The sequence below is a fragment of the Panulirus ornatus genome, chromosome 11, assembly GCF_036320965.1.
Source record: "Panulirus ornatus isolate Po-2019 chromosome 11, ASM3632096v1, whole genome shotgun sequence".
NCBI lineage: Eukaryota > Metazoa > Arthropoda > Malacostraca > Decapoda > Palinuridae > Panulirus > Panulirus ornatus.
Window position 1 is genome coordinate 42,846,093 of NC_092234.1, and position 15,261 is coordinate 42,861,353.

The window sequence follows — 15,261 nt, forward strand, 5'->3', positions numbered from 1 at the left end:
AATGTACCTGATATCACATTAGCATCTGAGCTAGAGGCCCAACAATACACATTATTTATTTATTTACTTAGCAGCCGACATGGTGCTGGCAAGAGCATATCGCTGCCATTGCCATCTCCTAGGTAAAGCTTAATATTAATAGAAAAGACAAACAGAGATTAATATAAGATCTTCAAATGTTTGTAGAACAGGATTTTAAAGGTAGGAAGCGTTATAGGAAGAGGGACAGACAAAAGATCGAAGACTATTTCACATTTTCATTGTGAAGAGAAAATGTGTCATAATGGCCAATCTCCGTTTGGCTGGTCACCTCACAGAAATCATGGGAATCAGTAGACGGAGGCTTACCGCAGGTACATATATAAAGCTAAGGAGGCTGGAGCATACACAGACAGCACATTGAATCACTGGCCGCATTAATAGTCGTAGAACAGAGAGAGGAAAACAACATGAGAGCGGACGGAACAGGGGGGTTTGAAGACTGGCGAAATGACGCGAGTTAAAAGGGTTCAAGGCTTTTTCCCGCAGGGGCTGGAGCTGAAGGTGATCCCCAGACAGAGATGAGCTCACAGTAGGTTTGATTTGTGTACGACGCGCCCAGTCTGACCTCAAAACTTGACCCATTTCTCTTGCTCCACATTACTGGTTAATTTCAATTTCAATACTTTATTTCTAAGAGATGTAAAGTATTGTGTCTTTACCATAGGATGAACAGTTGTCTATTTCTAGACATTACGTCATATTAGATCAATGTTATCAGTTTCAGACCCTACCAGGAATACAAACAAATAAGGCCACACTCAGTCTCTAGCTGTCATGTGTAATGCACCGAATCCACAGCTCCCTATCCACATCTAGGCCCCACATACCTTTCCATGGTTTACCCAAGACGCTTCACATGCCCTGGTTCAATCCATTGACAGCACGTCGACCCCGGTATACCACATCGTTCCAATTCACTCTATTCCTTGCACGACTCTCACCATCCTGCATGTTCAGGCCTCGATAGCTCAAAGTCTTTTTCATTCCATTCTTCCGCCTCCAATTTGGTCTCCCGCTTGTCCTTCTTCCCTTCACGTCTGACACATATTCCCTCTGTCAACCTTTACTCATTCATTCTCTCCATATGTCCAAACCATGTCTACACACCCTCTTCTGCTCTCTCAACCACACTCTTTTCATTTCCACACATCTCTCTTGCCCTTTCATTACTTACTTGATCAAACCACCGCACACCACATATTGTCCTCAAACATCTCATTTCCAACACATCCACCCTCCTCCGTACAACCCTATCTATAGTCCATGCCTTGCAACCTGATAACATTGTTGGAACCACTATTCCTTCAAACATAACCATCTTTGCTCTCCGGGATAACGTTCTCTCTTTCCACACATTATTCATCGCTCCCAGAGCATTCACCCCCTCCCCCACCACTCACTTCCTCTTCCATGGTTCCATTCGCTGATAACTCCACTCCCAGGTATCTAAAGCACTCTACTTCCACCAGTTTTTCTCCTTTCATACTTACATCCCAAATAACTTGTCCCTCAACCCTACTGTACCTAATAATCTTGCTCTTATTCACATTTACTCTCAACTTTCTCCTTTCACACACATTTCCTAACTCAGTCACCAACTTCTGCAGTTTCTCACCCCAATCAGCCACCAGAGCTATATCATCGGCGAACAACAATTGACTCATTTCCCAGGCCCTCTCATCTCTAACAGACTGCATACTCGCCCCTCTCTCCAAAACTCTTGCATTTACATCCTTAACCACCCCATCCATAAACAAATTAAACAACCGTGAAGACTTCAAACACCCCTGCCGCAGACCGACCTTCATCGTTTTACTAAGTATTTCTCACACATTATTCAAAGCAAACTCCTGATCCACACATCCTTTACCACTTCTGAAACCACACTGCTCTTTCTCAATCTGATGCTCCGCACATGCCTTTACCCCCTCAATCAATACCCTCCCATATAATTTTCCAGTAATACTCAACAAACGTAGTTTGAACACTCACCCGTATCCCCTTTGCCTTTGTACAATGGCACTATGCATACATTCCACCAATCCTCAAGCACTTCACCATGATCATAAATACAATGAATATCCTTACCAACCAGTCAACAATACAGTCACTCCATTTCTTAATGAATTCAATTGCAATACCATCCAAACCCGCCGCCTCCGCCTTGCTGGATTTCATTTTCCGCCCGGCGTTCACCACCTCATCTCTCTTAATCAAAGGGAATATATATAATGAACGTGCACTCTCATAGAACATGCAAACCTACAACGAATACCCTTCGTCTCACGTTGGTGAGCAACGGGGTCTACACCGGTCAAATCACCATCAGGCTCACACAACCAGCAGAAAGCATTTTACAGAACCTAGCTGTAAAACAGGGAGGTATGTGAAGTATATGTATATGTATGTTCTATGAGAGTGCGCGTTCATATGCACTTTGTTCGTATTCATATAGCCTAGCGGTAGCACTCCCGCCTGCCACGCAAGGGTCCTGGGTCCGAATGTTGGAGGTATCTAGAGAGAGAGAGAGAGAGAGAGAGAGAGAGAGAGAGAGAGAGAGAGAGAGCACCAGCTATCGACCTATCCTCTATGAGTGGATAAACAGCTAGTTTTGACTGTGGACCGACTGCCCCCAACCAGGATTCGAACCAATGCGCTCGACCCTGGGTGACATCTGAGTGCGTCACGGTCAGCAACGGTAACCGCTAGAGGACCAATCGTTTTCTATATCCAGACATTACGAGAAATCAAACCAATCGTTTTCTATTTTCAGACATGGCGAGATAATGACCAATCGTTTTCTATTTCCAGACGCTGAGGGATAAGAGAGAGCGATGCAGAACGCCAATATATATATATATATATATATATATATATATATATATATATATACTCCATCACTGCCTAAGCTGAGGGGTGGCTGTTTTGTGAAATTTGGGCAAAGGTAGACCCAAAATGACTTCAGAACCTTCCTGATTCAGCTTCTGGTCATTTCAAGGAGTGTATGAAGAGGAAAGGAAAACCAGTACTTGGTGGTGAATCAACAGTTTTCAGTTTTATTTCATGTTTATCCTTGCTGGCTGTGCTCCAGCCTACTTCATTGGCAGACACTGTAATTTATTTCAAAAGACTCCTTCTAAGGAATACATACATATAAGGGAGAAAAAATACTTCCCACGTATTCCCTGCGTGTCGTAGAAGGCGACTAAAAGGGAAGGGAGCGGGGGGCTGGAAATCCTCCCTTCTCTTTTTTTTTTTTTTTTAATTTTCCAAAAGAAGGAACAGAGAAGGGGGCCAGGTGAGGATATTCCCTCAAAGGTCCAGTCCTCTGTTCTTAAAGCTACCTCGCTATTGCGGGAAACGGCGAATAGTATGAAAGAAAGAATATATATATATATATATATATATATATATATATATATATATATATATATATATATATATATATATATTCCATTTATTTTCATTTATTTTGCTTTGTCGCTGTCTCCCGCGTTTGCGTGTATGTATATACACATGTATATACATACACGTCCACACACGCAAATATACATACCTATACATCTCAATGTACACATATATATACACACACAGACACATACATATATAACCATGTACACAATTCACACTGCCTTTATTCGTTCCCATCGCCACCTCGCCACACATGGAATACCATCCCCCTCCCCCCTTATGTGTGCGAGGTAGCGCTAGGAAGACAACAAAAGCCCCATTCGTTCACACTCAGTCTCCAGCTGTCATGCAATAATGCCCGAAACCACAGCTCCCTTTCCACATCCAGGCCCCACACAACTTTCCATGGTTTACCCCAGACGCTTCACATGCCCTGATTCAATCCACTGACAGCACGTCAACCCCGGTATACCACATCGATCCAATTAACTCTATTCCTTACCCGCCCTTTCACCCTCCTGCATGTTCAGGCCCCGATCACTCAAAATCTTTTTCGCTCCATCTTTCCACCTCCAATTCGGTCTCCCACTTCTCCTCGTTCCCTCCACCTCCGACACATATATCCTCTTGGTCAATCTTTCCTCACTCATTCTCTCCATGTGACCAAACCATTTCAAAACACCCTCTTCTGCTCTCTCAACCACGCTCTTTTTATTTCCACACATCTCTCTTACCCTTACGTTACTTACTCGATCAAACCACCTCACACCACACATTGTCCTCAAACATCTCATTTCCAGCACATCCATCCTCCTGCGCACAACTCTATCCATAGCCCACGCCTCGCAACCATACAACATTGTTGGAACCACTATTCCTTCAAATATACTCATATATATATATATATATATATATATATTTTTTTTTTTTTTTTTTTTTTTATACCTCGTCGCTGTCTCCCGCGGTTGCGAGGTAGCGCAAGGAAACAGACGAAAGAAATGGCCCAACCCCCCCCCATACACATGTACATACACACGTCCACACACGCAAATATACATACCTACACAGCTTTCCATGGTTTACCCCGGACGCTTCACATGCCTTGATTCAATCCACCGACAGCACTTCAACCCCTGAATACCACATCGCTCCAATTCACTCTATTCCTTGCTCTCCTTTCACCCTCCTGCATGTTCAGGCCCCGATCACACAAAATCCTTTTCACTCCATCTTTCCACCTCCAATTTGGTCTCCCTCTTCTCCTCGTTCCCTCCACCTCCGACACATATATCCTCTTTGTCAATCTTTCCTCACTCATTCTCTCCATGTGCCCAAACCATTTCAAAACACCCTCTTCTGCTCTCTCAACCACGCTCTTTTTATTTCCACACATCTCTCTTACCCTTACGTTACTTACTCGATCAAACCACCTCACACCACACATTGTCCTCAAACATCTCATTTCCAGCACATCCATCCTCCTGCGCACAACTCTATCCATAGCCCACGCCTCGCAACCATACAACATTGTTGGAACCACTATTCCTTCAAACATACCCATTTTTGCTTTCCGAGATAATGTTCTCGACTTCCACACATTTTTCAAGGCTCCCAAAATTTTCGCCCCCCTCCCCCACCCTATGATCCACTTCCGCTTCCATGGTTCCATCCGCTGACAGATCCACTAGATATCTAAACACTCACTTCTCCATTTATTCAAATATCAATGCGTTTATAGAGAAAGTATAAGAGGTAACAGCATAGAGCTGGGACAGAGTCATCATGAGATCTACAGATGAAACCAGCAGTCATGTTCAGCGTATACAGCTCATCAGTAACAATCCAAGCAGATACTATTGAGCAGAATTAAGTCATCAGCAGTTCTACATAGTCAGCAGAATATATTATAAGATTACAATCCAGCGTAGATCAGCAGAATACCAGTCATCCAGAAGATACTACCAGTCATCCAGCAGGTTCTACCAGTCATCCAGCAGATACTACCTGTCACACAGCATATATTGCCTGTCATCCAGCAGGTTCTACCAGTCATCCAGCAGATACTACTTGTAATCCAGCAGATACTACCAGTCATCCAGTAGATACTTCCAGTCATCCAGCAGATACTACTTGTCATCCAGCAGATACTACCAGTCATCCAGCAGATACTACCAGTCATCCAGCAGATACTACCAGTCATCCAACAGATACTACCTGTCATCCAGCAGATACTACCTGTCATCCAGCAGGTTCTACCTGTCATCCTGCAGACACTACCAGTCATCCAGCAGATACTACCAGTCATCCAGCAGATACTACCAGTCATCCAGCAGATGCTACCAGTCATCCAGCAGATACTACCTGTCATCCAGCGGATACTACCAGTCATCCAGCAGATACTACCTGTCATCCAGCAGATACTACCTGTCATCCAGCAGATACTACCAGTCATCCAGCAAATACTACCTGTCATCCAGCAGATACTACCTGTCATCCAGCAGGTTCTACCTGTCATCCTGCAGATATTGCCTGTCATGCAACAGATACTACCAGTCATCCAGCAGATGCTACCAGTCATCCAGCAGATACTACCAGTCATCCAGCAGATGCTACCAGTCATCCAGCAGATACTACCTGTCATCCAGCGGATACTACCAGTCATCCAGCAGATACTACCAGTCATCCAGCAGATACTACCAGTCATCCAGCAGATACTACCTGTCATCCAGCAGATACTACCTGTCATCCAGCAGATACTACCAGTCATCCAGCAGATACTACCTGTCATCCAGCAGATACTACCTGTCATCCAGCAGGTTCTACCTGTCATCCTGCAGATATTGCCTGTCATGCAACAGATACTACCCGTCACCCAGCAGATGTCACCTGTCATGCAACAGTCTTCCTATACGCTGATTAGTTGCCAAAAGATCAGGAGACGATGTAGAAAGTGTATGATGTTTTGCATATATTATTCACGACAAGACCTGATCCTTACAGCCATTATTCATCACAAACTCTGGCACTTTGAAACACCATCGCTGGAATTAGACTCTTTTGCTTCAGTTACGTAATTCAGGTTCAATATTGGAAATGAACGTCTTTGCACAGTGAAGAAATATGTAGTCCTTTAGAAAAATGTATGAAAATAGATAATGTACGAAATAAATCTGATCACAGAGAAAGAGTCGAGAGGTGGAATAAATGGAAGGCTCATGCGTAGTTATGTTATTATTTCCATCAAGAGAGAGGGAAGTAGGAGGGAAAGGGAAGGAGGTAGGTAGGGAGAGCTGGGGTTTTAGAATGAATGAATGTGGGCGTGCGAGGAGGGCGAGTAAATCCATTACCTCCTAATTCCAGTCTGCAGAAAAATGAGAAGGAAAATTCTTAATGAAGAAAATGATTGCTAATTGCTCCTTTTCTCATCACAGTAGATTTATTTAGCCAGAGACACTGCTGCGTTGGAGACTTCCCAGGGGTAACTTGTGCATCATTACTATATGCAACTGAGAAAAAAAATAAATATAAGATGAAGAATATGGCAATTACACCGGTGTTTAGCAGGAATTTATTCTGAATTAATTGCTAACATTAGCATTAAATCTATAGCAGTGATCTTTGTAATTTACCTCAGACATTATAATTAGGATGTTAAAATATACTTATCTCTTGTTATGAAACACATAGGAAAAGTGGCTGTGTTTAAATTGATTGGTATCTGCTGCGCGCGATGGTCTAGACCCGAAGTCGGGCGGTCGATCCCTGTTGCACATCGCGCACTTTTCGAATACTTCCTGAGATTTATTCTGGCTCAGTATCATCTGTTTCACATTTATACACATTTACTAAAATGCAGCAGTACTAGTTCTAAATAACTATGGCTAAATTATACATGAATATAATGCAGAAGAAATATATGAAAAGTTCCTAATATGCAGACGACGTCCCACCACTCCAGAACCAGGAGAGCTCCGTCTGTTTCAATTACCTCCATTTCATTTATATAGAAGAGATTGGTCGTTATTTCTTTCTGTTAGTTCCGTTACTTCCTATTTATTATGATATATATGATAATTAAACAATAATATGCTTGAAAATTGTGAAGTAAAATATTACAATCAATATAACGGAACCCTCCTACATAAAACAGACGGCCCAACAAAATGTCGGACTGCTTGGGAAGGCTATTTTACCGATTATAGTTTACACTGAAGGAGTTTCGGCGAATTCATTGTTCCTTCCGTGAACGTTTTAAATCAATGTTTAAGTTATTGTGCTTTCTATCTGTAAGTAAGTGCTAAAAACGGGTGAAAACACAAATTAAAAGAGACAAGTTTGTTCGTTCGTGCGACCATAAACAATAAACAAACCCTGAGGGCAGATTGTTAGAGTGGGACGCTCGCCGTTGCTGACTCTTCAATATTTCCTCTTTTCCACAAGAACCAGGAGGAGTTCTCTCATGTATCTTCAAAGTGAGGTAAGTTAGTGCCCAGAGGTTCGAAATATTCATTGTGTGTGTTGGCAGTCGCTTGAGATTGTAAGAAAAAGGTGACTTTCTCAGAAACTCTCACCGAGGTCTGACCAAACGTCGCGTTCAGAGCTTCGCTAGCGAGCCTGGCAATAGACATCAAACTGACGTTTCCAAACTGGACACTTTTGTCGACAGTGGTGTTTATAATGGCTGACAGTATTGATCTACGGCGGGTAACGTGCACCAGGGCTGTGTGGGGCAGGGGTATCATGGTGTGAGGAGTTTGGCCAGTGAAAATTGCTCTACGAGGGAAGTGGGATGAACCAAACACAACGATTTATCTATATTTACTGTCGTGCTGTGTTGTGTCCCAGTGACAAGACAGGTTTGTCTTGCCTGTGTGAGTCATTTTGACATTATGACTGGTAGCTGGGACCTGTTACCTTGGCCGACTGGTGTTACCAAACAGGTGTTGTAGAGGTGGTATTGGGCAAGCAACGTATATCGTAGGATGAAGGTCTCAGTCAGGCAGGCAACGTCCTACTGACTTACTGTGCTGGAGTCCTGACCGCTGAGGACTGTATGATCCAGTCTTGTGTCATGTGTCACAGCGGCGTGACCTGTGGTAATGATACATGACAGTATTGACCTCGTAGTGCATCAAGATAGAATGGTAAAAAAAAAGACCATAGGTAAAGAAGCCTTTTTTTAAGAATTTCATGCTACAAGCCTGAAGTGAACCTTTTTTGGTAATATTTCAGTTTAAGGGCACATGGAAGCTAACTTTTCAGGTGCACTGGTTTTTGTGTGCAGTGTTGATGTAGTATGTGTGGTGAGTGTAAGGAATGGCTGTGTGTGATTTGGTTCTTTGTATCTACTTCTGCCACAATAGATAGTTGTTAGTGGAGGAGGCTATGAAGATCAAGGAAAGTATGGGGTGATCAACAGAAAGTAGGTTAAACTTGTAAAAACTAATTAAATGATTGGAAACATAACTTAACTTCCTCAGCAGTCAGGATTTATCTAATTTTAGATAGTATTTGAAAAATACCGGTATGTTATTTTTAGGAACCTGCATCTAGATCCAAGTGCTGAGAAGTTTGTCTCCCAACTGAGTTGAGTGCATTCAATGTACACACGTTTCAAGATACGTTTGGAAAGAACAGATGACAGTACCACTGCTATATCTGAAACTTGTTATTGAAAATTAAGTAAATCTCAGTGACATAGAAAGTTAGGCAAGGTTTTCAGAGGTAATACTTAATTGTATAGTGTTTCACTTACGTTTACATCCAATGAAACCCTCATATTTTCCTTGATCGTCAAATCCATTTCTGTTTTGAACTTAGTTGTTATTGTAGAAAATAGTGATCCATATCACTCATTGCCAAAATCTTCCCCACAGTACACGTATTACAAAACAAATTTAAGGATATACCAAAATTAGTTTTGATGTACCCCTAAACAGCATTCATATTTTTAGACAGAACCATGTCAGTTTGGGTTTGCCAGACTTAAGATATGTGTTGATATAAGCTTATGAAAAAAATATATTGTGTAGAGAACTGTAGAGTGGATTGATGTTCATGTGGTATGGATAATTTTAGTTTTTTGTACTGCAGTTCATAAGGCCCAAGAATATTTTTGATCTCCAGATAGGGATTGCTACTTTGGCTGCATCTGGCTCAGAGACTGGTGCTGTAGCAGATTATATAGATATCTCTTATCTTAAGACCTTCATAATCTTTGATATGTGCTGAGATCCCTTTAGAAAGCTAGAGGAATTACTGAGCTAAGAAATGTCAAAATGGCCTTCACAACCCAGGCCAGTGAAGTTGTACATCCAAATTACTGGAACAGGTAAAAAGTCCTTGAATTGTACCTATACTTATTAGATTATACATATGAAAGATATTAGTGTATCAAAATAAACCCATGGAAAATACTTGAAGGCTTATTATCAGTGCAGCATATGAAAGTACCAGTACTTGTTTGCCAAACTGTGGAGAATGTATAAATTCAAGTTAAAGACCATACATGTTGCTGGAGCTGTTATGAATATAGTAGCATAAAGATGAGCAGTCCATTTATGCCTGCTTAATTTACATCTGGTAAATGAGATAGTAAGGTTAGACCCCTGGTTCACAAGGGAACTTTACAGCTTCTTCATGGTGTGCCAAACAGCCAGTTTGCATAGTATATAGTGTTAGTGGCATTGGATATCAACAAAGCATTCGACACAGTCCCCTGACACATCTTTATGCAAGAGTAACTTGACACTGCCCTCCACAGTAATAACAAAAGATGATAGCCATCTTTGTTGCTGGCTGCCAGAAATGTCTCATCAGGGCTTTGCTTTCAAAAACCTGAAGCTCTTTAGTAGTTCCCCAAGGAACAGTCCATTTTCCAGCTTTCATCAATCTTTTCTCTCCTGACCTTTCAACATCCTCTGCAGACCATAGTTCGAAAGTCCACATATCCAGATGATCTTACTATCTCATTACAACACCCAAACACTATCCAGGCAACCACGAATATGCAACACTAGATAATGCAGTTAGAACACTGACTCATTCAAAGCAGAAAGTGTGCATTAATCTACCGTAGATATCTAATGTCACACATCTTAACTCCTGTCAGACACAGTATCCAGCTTGCACCCCTTCAACCTATCAAAACTCCAGCTATGCTAGGCAATACCAGTAATATACATATGACATTCACACTCACCACACCACAAACATCAAAACTAAGGCCACAAAATGAATACCCACAGAACACTAGCAGACAATAAAGAGAATCCCTGAGAAACCCTTAGAAACAATTCATCTGCTCCATCCATTACTGTGCCTGGCCTCCCTGGTCATCCACCACGTCAAAAGGAGGTATAAAAGAGCTGCAAACCACACAAAGCAGAGAAGTCAGGATAGTCACTGGCCACATAGCAACCATGAGCATCTAACTCCTGCTCAATGAAACAGTTATACTCAAGATAATCTCACCCCAACACTAATGGTACTCATGTCCTTGGGACAGCTTTTGACACTTTATCTAGACCTGTCCATCGCTAACAACAAACCCCAAAATATATATAAAAAGTTTAACTACCTCACACTTCAGCAGCCTATACTTACAGGTCCCCCTACCCCCAACAAACATGACACAGACAGAACAAATGCACACAAAAATGACTTGACAAACACTAAATAGCCCCCCCTCTCAACTCAGTCTCAAACATCACTTAACTGGATGTATGCCCAGCTGAAATTTTACTTCCCAAACATACATGAGTAACCTTTTTCCATATAAATTCTGAGAATCTTTCACCCCTACAACACCTCAAATCTTGATTCAACTACTGATGAAAATTGCATTGTTGGCATGAAGGATCTTATGGTAAATTAAAATGGTTTGTGGAGTTGTAGGGATGGTAGATGTCCAAAGTATAGATGGGAAAGTATGACTCATGTTTATCTAGGGAGTATGTCTGATGGGTATAAGTCTGAGTTTAGAGTGCATTTGTTTAGTGCTTGTTATTTCATTTTGTGTATGTTTTGTCTGTATTATAATCATGAGAAGGAGGGATCTACTTAGGGTTTGGTAAAGGTGGGAGGGGTGTAGTGCTATTGCATAAAATTGAGTACCAAGCATGTTGAAGTGAGATTGTATTGGGAGAATATTCATGCATATATGTAGAGGGTTTATGATTGGTAGGCAGCCAGTGATTGTTTTGAGTACATTGTTTTTTGTTGTTTGCAGCTTTGTTATATTTCATTTAGAGAGGATGGAAGACCAGGTAAGTGGGGCATTATGTAAAGTGGAGTAGGTGAATTGTTTGTTGAGGTTATTAAGGGATTCTTTTTCTTGTCAAAAGTTGGTGCCAGTTAGTGCCCTAAGGACATTTAGTTGTGTGTTACTTGCGTATTTATGTTTTTGGTGTGGGCAGTGAATGTCTTGCATGTTGTAGTTGATGCTTAGAGTTGTGTATTGCTTGGTGGGAGTGATTGTCCATTCAAGGTGACTGGAGGTTTCATAGCTGGATTTGTGTCTTTCTTGGGTTAAGAGAATGATGGAAGACTTATGTAGAGATGTAGGCATTCTTTTCTGGTTGAACTATTGTTTCAGTTGTGTAATGTAGTGCTGGATGTTTGTTGTTGCTTTTGAGGTGTCAGGATTTTGTGATATGATTGTGAGGTTATCCCCATATGAGATGGTTTTTGTGTTGTGTACTAGAGGTAATGGAGGTCATGTATGAAGAGATTGAAGAGAGTTGGAGAAAGAACTGTCCTTTGGGGAACTTTAATGTAGTTTCAACTGTATTACAGGTGAAGCCATTGCGACTGCTATGGCAGCCAGCTGTGAAATTGTCCAAACATTTTTTGTCATTGTTGTGGAGGGTGGTGTTAGGTATTTTTGGTGTTAGTGGATATTATTGAATGCTTTGTTGATGCCTGTTGCCACTAGGGCTGTGTGAGAGGATGGGTTGTGGTTGGTTGAATCCTTGTGGGATATGTTGTGGAAGTTTAGTATTTAGTGTGGTGATGGAGTGTTGGGTCTGAAGCCATATTGTGTGGATGACAGTAGAATGTTTTGTTTGATTCTGTTGTGGATCAGTTTTTCACAGATTTTGGATGCTAAAGATAAGTGATATAGGGTGGTATGAAGATGAGTTGGCAGTTTGGAGGGTTTTAGGATTTGTAATATGATGCCACGATTCCAGATGTTGGGAATTATGTTGTGTAACTAAGAATGCTTGAGGGTGTCTGTAAGAGCTTGGATTGCAATTTAGCCAAAATGTTTTATGTGGAAGATTGATATGTTGTCAGGGGCTGTAGCATGGGAGGTCTTAAGCTTATAACTACATTTCTTGTATCAGTTGGAGTTAAAGTGGGTGGGAAGTTATTTCAGGATGGTTTTTGTTCTGCTTTTAAATAACTTCCCTGTTCAGGGATGCCAGTATTTTTTTTTGCTGATTTTTTCGTTGTGTCATATGAATATGTTTGTTCTTTTTGAGAATGGATTCCATTGGAATGGGTCGGGAGTGCATCATGATTTGGGGTTGAATGGGTAGGATGATAGTGGATCTTCTAGAATGTGCACCAGATCTTGTTGCTGAGGGTCTTATGGTTCATTATATTGAGGAAGGAGTGCCAGTTTTCAGTCTATCTTTCAGTGATTATATTGGTGATGGGATGTGTAACTTATGAGAAGTTTAGGTTGTATTTTTTTCTACATCCTTGTGGTATGTGCTTTTTGCTGGCTTGGTTGAAGATATTGATGAAGTGTGAGATTGCATGTTGGGGAATCACTTATATTGAAGTTTTATAGCTTTTTTCCATGTGCTGTTTGAAGTCTGGCCAGGCTTCTTTCTTATGTTCAGGCAAGTCTTTTTGATGGTTGTGTGGAGTACTATCAGGATGGGTAGTTGGTCAGAAGACAGCTCATGTAGTGTGTTCCTGTCAGTCTCTGTTTGTAGGGCTGGTGCTCAGAAGGTGAGATCTGGTGAGGTAAAGTGCTGGAGCCTGCTTGGCTGGTTTCATAGGTTGAGGATATTGTCTGGTTGTAGTTGACACGTTTATGTACACTCATGTTTGCCTTACTGAAGTCTCCGATTGTGGCTATGCCACATGTGAAAAGTCGCCTTCAATGAGGTTTTATTATCATCTGTAGATGAGAGGGAGTATGGTTCTTAAGAGGAACTTTACACTCCAGAAGAGTTCACCATTTCCTTACTACTGGGAGTAACACAGCCATGAAGCTACAGGAGCCCCTTCAGAGAAATGGGTTTCGGGATTGTATGATGATGATGATATACACACACACACACACACCTTCCCGTACCCTATCTTCCTGCCCCATGAACCCTGTCATTGGAGCTCCTGCAGTGCCCTGTAAGGCAGCCACATCCACCAGATGGGACTATAGGTCATAACTTTAGTGATTTGTGTGTAGCTATGTAAGATGAGTGCTGGACAAGTTAAGTGTACCAATAAGCTTTTGTGTCTTCAGTGTGGAAGTTGCATCTTGTACATGATGGATCTTGTGATATAACGAACTGGTGTTTTTAATGTAGAGATGGGTTGTCCAGAGTGGAGATGAGAAAGCCTAAGTTAGTTGTGTTTGAGGAGTTTAGTTTCAGGTTGGTGTATATCTGGCATGGTGGTGCATAACCCTGCCATTGTGCAATGTGTTTTTGCAGCCTTAGCCTAAGATGAAAAAAATGCAATTGTCTTTATTTGTGATGTATTAAAAGGTGCCCAGTAATATGAAAATTTTTTTTCTGAAAGATTTGGATTGTTTGCAGTGTAATGAAATATTATGTTTTGGATTGGCCAATCCTGCTAACAAGTTCCTTTCACTTACAATTTGAAATTTTCCTTTTACCATTAGGTGCAGAAAAACCATTAAGATGATTTTCTTCTAAATCAAAATTGGAGCATTTGCAATTATTGATAAAACAAACATTTACTGTGCTTATCAATCTTAAGTAAAGTTGGCGTGGATGCAGTGGGGACTTAGTGATGGTGGGTGCCACAGATACATAGATCCAAGAAAAGGTACATAGCCACCCACTGTGGTCACTAGAGGGTTACTGAGGATCCAAGCAGCTCCAGTAACTCACCCATTTTATGGCTTTCCATCTCTGGCCAGCCAACAGAGCCTACAGTGTATGCAAAATTCAGCATACTGGGAAATTAAGGTTATACATTGATGTACACAGCACTCTGATACATAACATTAGAATATCGTCCACAGCACTAAAAGGGTTTAGACTGGATTGAGTGGGTGGTTGTTTACTGCTTATCATGTCTTTTTTTGTGTGTATTCTTCATCAGTGTTTGTTGGGATGGGGATCTGTGAGAAGTAGATCTTTGAAGTGCAAAGTAGGGATAAGCTTCTTTATTTCTTCTTCAAGGTTGGTGGTTAGGTATGGAGTGGTTATCTTTTGAATAAAATGAAATGGCAAACTTATATAGGTGGCATTGTACTGTACTGGGAGAATCTGTTTCTTTATGTAGATGTTCAGTGCATTTGGTTGTTAGGAGGCCAGTGATTGTTTTAAGTGCACTATTTTATGATGCATTTGCTTTTAATGTGATGATAATGGTTGATAAGACTGGTGAGGCATAGTTTAGGCTGGAGTCAATGAATTGTTTATTGAAGATACAAAAGGATTTTTTTGTCCAAATCTGTCTACAGTAAGTGATCTAAGGGTGTTCAGTGTGTTTGTCACTTTTATTTTGATGCTTATGGTGCGCGGAAGGATAGTCCTGTGTTTGTTAACCAGTATAGTTCAAGTTTTGTTGAGTGGGAGTGGATGACTGTTATGGGTCATG

General features: G+C 41.3%; 1 protein-coding gene across 1 annotated transcript in view; it reads left to right on the plus strand.

Annotated features, from left to right (window-relative positions):
• Positions 1–7,625: 7,625 nt before the first annotated feature.
• Positions 7,626–15,261, plus strand: part of Fbl6 (F-box and leucine-rich repeat protein 6) — a 110,654-nt gene continuing 103,018 nt past the window's right edge. The window contains exon 1 of the mRNA XM_071666840.1: positions 7,626–7,930. The gene's annotated coding sequence lies outside the window, so the exon portion shown is untranslated. The remainder of the gene's footprint in view (positions 7,931–15,261) is intronic.